Below are 9,096 nucleotides of genomic sequence, written 5' to 3'. Positions count from 1 at the left end.
AATTGTATCTTTAGGCACTTTGTTACTACCAGCTTGTTGCAAAAACACATAATTGTTCACATTTCTTTAGTTGAATCTACAAAAATCCCAAAGATAACGCAGTTTGACAGGCATAAAATAGTGTTTTTGTGCCAACAAGGCAAATCCCAAAGATCTGTCAGCTAAAAACTTGGCATATCTCAGCATATTTGTCCTTAAAAAACTTTGTGGAAACTGGTGGACAAAAGAAGACGTGGCAGGTCTAAAACAGCTGGCAATAGTTTCATTTTTCAGCATGAAAATGATCCTAAAAGAACTCCCAATGCAACAAACACATGCCTGGATAGAAAAACACATTAAAAGATTATCAGTCATGGATTGGCCTCCACAGAGAGCAAAACAAAAGGCAGTCAGCATCCCAAGAAGAGCTTTGAAAGTCCTTCAAGAAGCCTGGAGATCTGTTCCTAACTAAAGCTTGACTAAGAGAGTTTGGGCTACACAGAAGAATTAAAGTAGTTATACCAAATGTTCATTAATAGTGTACAAACTCTGTTTTAGCCTTATATAATGTAGTTTCATTTCATTTGCATGTTTCAAGAAATCTGCGGTGATTTCTAATTTTTCTAGCAAAATATAAAGAAATGAGCGGTGGCTGACAGCACAGATATCATAACTGAAAAAGATCTTTAACAGAGAATCACTTCACCTTCCTCAGGGTTTCATCACTGTTGCATGAAATTCAGTAAACAGTATGGGTTATTTTTTCTCCCAGAGCTCTGAGGATGTTTCTAGGCTCGAGTGAAATTCTGACATCTGACACAAGATAAGAGCTGGCCTGAGAACAGCTTTGCATCCGGACCGCCACTGACGGAGGGCAAATTCTTACAAACCAAAAAAGAATGAAAAACAATGTTGCTCAGCAGCTGACTCTGAAATGTTGTTTGTTAGGATTCTAACACATGATATGATATTTCAAAGCAGTCCATTATTTTGACTGAATTTTCACACACCTGCAAGGCAATTTTCACTTGTACTGACTAAATGCCTCTGCAGCCAGCAATTTACAAGCTTTGGCATTTTGATTTCCACTGAATGAGCAGAGGGCAGATGCATTTTGGATAGTAAACACACTTTGATATACTTGTGGAAAGAGAAGACATGCAAAACACATAAAAACTGTGACATGTTCCTTTAAAACAAGTGCAGTTTATAACTCCTCGCTGACGTCACTTCAATAACATGAAATGCAGCAGCAGATGGATCCTGCACTTAAAAAAAGAAATTCTGCATTTATTTCCCTGTGAACCATTTTACTTCCCTTTTTTTCGCAGAGCCTTTCTTTCCATTTTGTCAGATGGACAGAGAAGATAAAACTGATCCTATGATGGATATCGAAATATGGAAGCCAGATTGCGCTGCCTCTCCCCTCCCCTCCTCTCCTCTCCCCCTCCCTCTCCTGCCCGGCTGCCTCTTCTGCCTCCTAAGTATAAGCAGATTAAAGTTAATGATCTAAAGTGAATTAGATATTTAATCATCTTATCATCTTAGCATGGTCAGGTCATAACTGCACTGATCTGAAATCCCGTCTGTTTGACAGCGCTCAGCAGAAGCACAATAAGCTGTATTCAGAGGTCAGTTTGTAGCCTTTTGGTAGGTTCCACTAAATCAATTTAGAGATTGAGAAATTAAATTCACCCCCGTGTTTTTCTTTTCCAGGCCTTTCCGCTTTGCTATGATTCAAAAACAGTGTGATTGAGGACAAACAGTCCTCAAGTAATGGAATAGAACTGACCCCAAAAGATGAAAAATAACCTGAGAGACGCCTCCATTGATTCATCTAATTTCCTTCGCTCTTTTTAAACCGCTCTCTTCATCATCCCCTTTGCTGCACTTTCTGTCACCCTGCGTCTGAACTCTCACTGATTGAGGTGCAAACACTTTTTTTTTTTGCACACTTGGCTGCCCCCCTCCACGCACACTCACACACACTCTTCTCCTCGCAATTTTCCCTTGTTGATTTTCTCCCTCTTCTCGGTGTGGCTGAGGTGCCCTCTTTAGTTGTCTCTCGATCTTAATTTCATTGCATCATTTCTTCCCTCTGCCGATGTATCTGAATTCATTTCCATCTGCTCAGTGTCTACCCTCTTTACGCCCTCTCATCCCGAGAGTTTAAACAATGCAATCTGATTCATTTCATCTGTATCTGCATCTCATTCAGTGTATTCCTACCTTTTTCAAAAATGCTGCCTTGCAGCGATTCTTAAAAGCTCTGTGAGGGGAAAAAAACCACAGAAGCCCGGCATGATTTCGACGCTCAGCTGACTCATGATGCCAATTCACCATGACCGCCTGTCTCAGGCTGCTCACAGCCAGACAGATCTGGTGATGGAGTTTTGTGGTGACAGAGTGGAGTGAGGGGAAGGAGCAAATCAGGAAACAGAGTATTGATGTTATTGCAAAGAGATAATGGCTGCTGGTTCAGCAGCACAGTTGGATCCTGTAGATTTTGAAAGAGGAAAGCTCAGTTTCACCAACATCAAAAGGGCTGCAGCTTGTCTGCCAAACGGCAAAACAGCATGCGTGTTAGTACGTGCACCTACAAAATTCCACCCAAAAATCCTCTATCTCTCACAGTTATGGAGATTGTCAACCCAATTTTTAAGCACACGCATATGCATATGACAGAAAAAAGACTCACAGAGGTGTATTTGTACACGTTGGTGCACAGTGGGGGCAGGATCCCGCCAGTACGTCTGGTGAATTTGTGTAAATGTCATATTACTGAAGGAGCCACATGCGCCTTTCCTCAACAGCCAGCCTGATAAAAGCTGGGGAGGAATAAAAAACGACGAGACGAAAATTTGTTTTGGAGGAAGGCGGGCTAGATACAGGAGGTAAGGATTCAAACGGCGAGTTTGAGAAAATTCTGGTGGAAGGTTGTGATTGTGTCTCTGCAGTGTCTGTAATTGGTGTACCTCTTTGTGGTTCTCTTTTGCTGCAGTCTTCACCTTATCTCACTTTCCACTCCACAGGAGATAAGTGTTTCAAAGGAAATGAATAATTTTTTTCTGTGCTCATTTTTGTTGCTTATTTACAATTTGGTGGTGAGGGAGGGTGCTCAAATCCACAGTTAATTTAGTGTTTTACAACTGTTTGGTGTGTAAAGTCTATGCAATCATCATATTATTAAGAAAAATAATATGTCATATTCATAAAACAGCAAGAAACTATGTTTTTTCATTATAAAAGCAATAAGGAAATCATCAAAAATGTGGTGCCCCTGTAGATAAAGTAAATGAACCTCTTTATTGCCATGGAGTAAACTTCATTTAGACTAGATTAAACTTGTGTTTGCTATGAAATGCATGGTTCAATCAGGGTCCTGGGGCCTCATTCAAGTAGAAGTTGACGTTTCCTACAAACTTCTTTTATTGATTCATTGGTAAAAACAATGAGTGTGTGTGGAATTGGGACCATCTTTAAACTTCATGCATGCTGTTTTATTTGAAGATAGTTTGCAGCAGAAAAAAGATTGTTCAAGATTAAAAGTGGATGATTTTATTGGTAATTTAAAGGTACAAAGTGTAAAACGACTTAATATCCTTGCCCTCCGGACTATTCCACAGAAAAGTCTGCAGTTACAAAAATAATTTGTATCGCTACAACACATCAGATCCTATCTGCTCATCCATTTCAGTTGTTTGGGAGCTTTTTATTTTCTTTCTTTTTGCCCCTCAGTTTTAAATTAAACCCCATCCTTTATCTTCTTCACGCATGTGCAGTCTTAGGCTCAGTAACTGCACCAGTGATATCCTGGGTCCATTAGTCTACTGCTTGATCCATAAACCATGTCCTTCTCACATTTATCCTTCTCGTGAATCGGATCTGGAGAGTTTTTCTTTTTTTTCTTATTTGTCATTTTTTCCCCAAACAAACTTAAGAATAAAAACCAGGGGAAGAAAAGAAATCAATATTCAGCAACATTATAGTACCATCCAAAAGGAAGTCTTCAGTTAGAGAGTTAATTAGCACTGATGGATGTCTTTGTCAATATGAAACATGGCAGCAATCAGATTAGTTACACTTAAACACCAGACAGAGAACAAGCAGGTCTAGTACGAGGATGAGAGGGCAGAATGCAGTCAGAGAGGTTTTCATTACTGTGTACATATGTTGGGTTTTATAAAAACCTGCTGTGGAAAATGACTTATTTAGTCTTTCAGCTTAACTGTAAATAAGTGTACCGAAATAAGTAAAGGTGGTACGGTATAGTGTATGTAGAACATACTAAGTCTACAGGACATTTTAGATTTGTTAACCAGGAACTTATCAAAGTAAATCAAACTCCACAAACAAGTAACATGAAAGAAAATGAATAACTTGTCCTCTGAAGCACAAGCGGCATTATGAAAAATACCTCACGTGTCATTGTGGCAGCAGTACAGAAAGATGAAAGGAAATATACCTTCTTGAAGCTGCTTCATTGTTTGTTCTGTTGTTGTCCAAATGCTACAAGTATTCAGGTTTTTAAGGTCCATAATTTGTTGGACACAAATTGGATTGTAAATCAAACAGTCAAAAGGTGATTAAAGTTCAGACTTTCAGGCTTTTACAGAAAAGTTTTGCATTAACCGTTTAGGGGTTACAGCCATTTTTATACATAGTCCCAATCTTTTGATCATACGATTGTTCTTTTAGAGCTTAAGTTTGAACAGAAAGCCAACAACGCAAAGTAAAATTTAAAACTGGTCTGAAGAGACTTCAAACTGTGATTCCACTGTAAGATATAGAGCTTGAAATGAACTCTACAGTGCTACAAGCTTCACTGGTTTTGTTACCTGCTGAAGTTCTGAGTCTGGCTGCCGGGCTGACGTTGGCAGGAACTCAGCTGTAACATCATTCTGAGATCTTCGCTAGCTTTGTCTTTGCATGCTGTCTTTGCAGATGCTTGCAAAGAGGCAATTTTGTGTTAGTAGTACAATGCAGTTGTTTCTGTTTGCACTTTCTCCTTTCACGCAATAAAATCCAAACGTAACTTTTATATTCGTAATCTTTAAGTTGAAGTTTACGTTGTAGACGCTGCACCATTTTCCACCATGTGAACTAATATTAGCTGATTCTAGAGTAGGTGGACAGGAAGAAAAAGTCATGTTTGATTTTTTTTCTTTCTTTCGATCAACCCATCATGCAGATAACTGAAAAAAACCTTTGTAACATAAGCAACAAGATAATTGTAATTGTAATGTGATTACTGAATTTAGTACAGAAAAACACTATCACCACCAAGTCCCACTGTGACGCTGAACTGGACAAGTTGAAGAAAGAAACAAGTTGAAGTCAAACTGGATGCATGGATGGAAACGAAATAATGGATGGATGGTTTTTTAATACCTGGATCAAAATCCTCTGCAGTCAGTTACTGCCTTCCTGTCAGTTAAGCTATCAACAACACCAAATGCTTTGTTTCCCCCCTTGAGATACTCTGCAAGGCCTAATCCAGCCTTCTTTTTCTTGAGTATAACCAGCACCTTGTTGTAAATCCTCTGTGTTTTCATTCATGAAGGCATCTCTTTATTGTAGTCTTTGATAATGATATGCCTGCCTGCCTCTAAAGTGTTCTAGACTTGTTTAGTTGTTGTGAAGTCATTTTTCTTCACTAATCTTGCCATCACCCGCTTTAGTTTGTCTTTAGGCAATTTGGGTGTTGCCGGGCTGCGGTACTTTTAATCTTTTTAATCTACCAGATTGTTGATTTGGCCACTTCAAAACTTTTTGCCGTCTCTCTGATAGGTTCCTTGTCTTTTTTTTCAGTAGAAACAAAATCTCTATTGCTATGCATAAAAAAAAGAGATCCAGTGTAAAAATCTGCCAAATCAAATATGCGGCGCTACCCGCTGTGGCAACCCCTTGTGAAAAAAGCGAGCAGCCAAAAGTAGCTTTCTTTTTTGTAAAACCCCTTGAATTAAAGCTCCAGTTCGGCTCTTCGACCACATGTTGGCTGTGTGATTCAAAATCCACTGTGATGGCATACAGAGACGAAACAAACAAAAAAGGGGTCCTTTTCCAACAAATAATGGGCCTAACTGTAAAGTACAAATTTAATTAATACTGAGGAGAAGTTTGATGCATAGTTCTCGAGAAAGATTCACCCAAAGAAGTCAGTATCAGTCCTTAAATATGCACTTAGATGGGACTGGGATATATTTCCTCTGAATAAACAGTGGACTTTATAACTGCATTATTGCTGTTTCCTGCATCTCTGCATGTGTACTATGTTGTGTACTCCTGAGAATGTTGATTCTGATACAGTTGTTGTCATTTCAGTGTGTTATTGTCTCGTGTGTTTCTTAATCCGTCACTGCACTGGTTTTCAGAAAGCTTGCCAAAGGATTGCAGTTGGAAGTTAGCCAGCTGGCTAACACCGGTGTAATTAGTGCTGTCCTTATAAATAAAGAAAAGGAATGAATATGAATTGATTTACATGGGAGGAAAAAATCATTTAATTGAGGTTTTTTTTCATCTCACCGGTCACCTATGTGATTTGACATCATCTCATTTGGTAGAATTATGATTGCTTTTTAATTACCAGTTGCTCCATATAAAGGTGGAACTGAGACAGAATAGTGAAAAAAGAGTTCACGCCTGTGAAACATGAGCTGAATTGCTTTTCTCTTTTTAGTTTAGTTTGGTTTATTCTATGTATAGAATTCATATCAAGAAAACATGAACAAAGGCCAAGTCCAGTGAAGATCATGTGTGATAATATGAAGTGATGTTAAATTTGACATACAATGTACATATTATACCTAAACAGGAACAGGTAGAAGCTGAATATTTAAAAAGTCTCTGTGCTTTTGTAAAGTCTCGCGCCAATCATCGGAAAATCCACGACTTTGGTTCAGAATGAGCTACCTTAACAGACACGTGGATTTCGTAGAAAGCTCATTGCTATCAAAGAATGACTCCTGCACATTTTGGTGAGTTACCTTCTCTCTGACCATGAGCTTGCCCGCGAGGTCCCTGTGCATCTAAACATGCAAACACACACTCCTTTTTATAGCATTTAAGTGCTAGTCTTGCTTCTCACTCTGTACATGTGTCTTAATTTGACAAGCACGGCAGCTATACTTGTTAAACATCAGCATATTTACATCATGTTGCCACCGAGTTAGAGTGCTGTTTACAGCCTCAGAACTTCTAGCATCACTGCGGACTCAAAGTAATGTTTCATAGTGATTGCTGTGTAAAGAAATCAGTGGACTTGAAGGCGCTTTTAAAATGCTATGAATTAACTTGCCAACGTTAAACTGGAGCTAAAGTCTTGTTCTGATATTCAGCTGACCCCCATAAATGGTTGCCCTGAGAGGTGCTTTGACAACTGTGTTCCTGCATGCTTCACTATTAATAATAATGTGAATCATTCATGGTGAGAGTCATACATTATGTCTATGATTATGGTAAAAAACACCCAACAACAACTGAATGCGCAAGATGAAAGATACAGTGCCATTTAACTTCGGATGTGGCGGCACTGCTGCTAAATAATGTGAATTGATAACCGTGTTTATTTGATGATTACTCCATTTCCGCCTGCAAAATGGAACCAGAGTGCAAGTAGCACATTTATAATTTCTCAGCGTGGTCCCTGGTTCACAGTGTCTGTGCCTTGTTTTGATTACTGATCAATTTATGACCCCTGTGTCCCTGATGTCTGGTTTCTTTCTTTCCTTCTTTCACTCTTTCTTTCTTTTTTCAGTTCCTCTCTGTTCTCCCTCTCCTTCTCTCTCTCTGTCTGAGCAGTGTGGATGAGTAGTTACATCATTAGTATGCCATTAGCTGTGATCATTGATTCCTTCTGCAGATCCTGCCCCCCGCTCCTCGCCTCCTTCCCGTTCGCTGACACGGAATTCTGAGGAGATCTGTGAACTTTATCACCTTCAGCGTTCCAGTTTCCTCCTCAGAATTCCCACTGGATCAGCACTTTCCTCCCCTCCAGACCTTTTCTAATTATCCTGTTCCTGCCTTTCAATAAATAATTACAATAAAGGTCATCAATCAAAACTGAAACATTGATAACTGAAGAGAAAGTCCAATATCCCCTCGGTGCAGCGGCCCTGCTGTCATAAATACGATGAGGAACTGTGTGTGTCTCTGTGTAGATCCTGCTGTGAGTGTTTATAGCGGCAAATAATTTTCACATAAATCATGTGCTATGAGATAGATGAGAAGGACCAGCGAATTCAGTGAACACATGGGCTGCTGTGATTAAGCGCTGTCTGTTTGTGTGTGTGCGCGTGCATGTGTGCATCGTTTTTTAGATGATGAGGGCAACAAAAGTAAACAAAACACGATCAAACAGTTTGACCGGGAATTAAGCTCAGGCTAAGCCCACACACACTGCACAATAACCAGCCCTAGTGCATTTTGATTAGCACACACGCACGCACACACACACACACCTGGATATGCAAATGTGAGTCTGCAGAGAGAGCCATGGGGTAGTCTCTTTGGTGCCAGTGATTGGTTGCTATCTGTCTTGCCTAGAGGAACGGCGAGGCAGCCAGGCCTCCCGCCAGGCTCAGCCCAGAGAGGAGCTCTGATAACGGCGTAAAAATGTGAGCCATCCTCGGCGTCAGCCTGGAGGAACAGCTGCCTCGGGCCTCTTCTGAACTGAAGCTGCAGCCTAAATGAGTTTCTGTGCCTGGCAGCTCAGAAAAATTCGACACTGTTACACGCTCCCTACAAACACACACACACGGTCGCACGTGCAGACTCCTACACGAATCTGCTCTTACTCTTATCCACTGACACCTAGCTGGCCACTTAGAGAGGAAAATTAGAAAACCAAAGAGGAATGTTCTGTGTTAGAAGAGTAAACAGACTTGTGTCAGAACGCAGGAGCCTGAATGCATTCATTATCCTGTTGCTTATGGAGGCATTGTGCTCTGCATGTCAACACTCTGCCACCCCCGTACACTCATCATAATGCAAAGCCAATCATACACACACACACACACACACACACACACACACACACACACACACACACACACACACACACACACACACACACACACACACACACACACACACAGGCACACACACATGCACACAGCT

The sequence above is a fragment of the Oreochromis aureus genome, linkage group 19 (genome assembly GCF_013358895.1).
Source record: "Oreochromis aureus strain Israel breed Guangdong linkage group 19, ZZ_aureus, whole genome shotgun sequence".
Taxonomy (NCBI): Eukaryota; Metazoa; Chordata; class Actinopteri; order Cichliformes; family Cichlidae; genus Oreochromis; species Oreochromis aureus.
The sequence above is the reverse complement of the archived record's forward strand: the minus strand, read 5'-3'. Positions refer to the sequence as shown.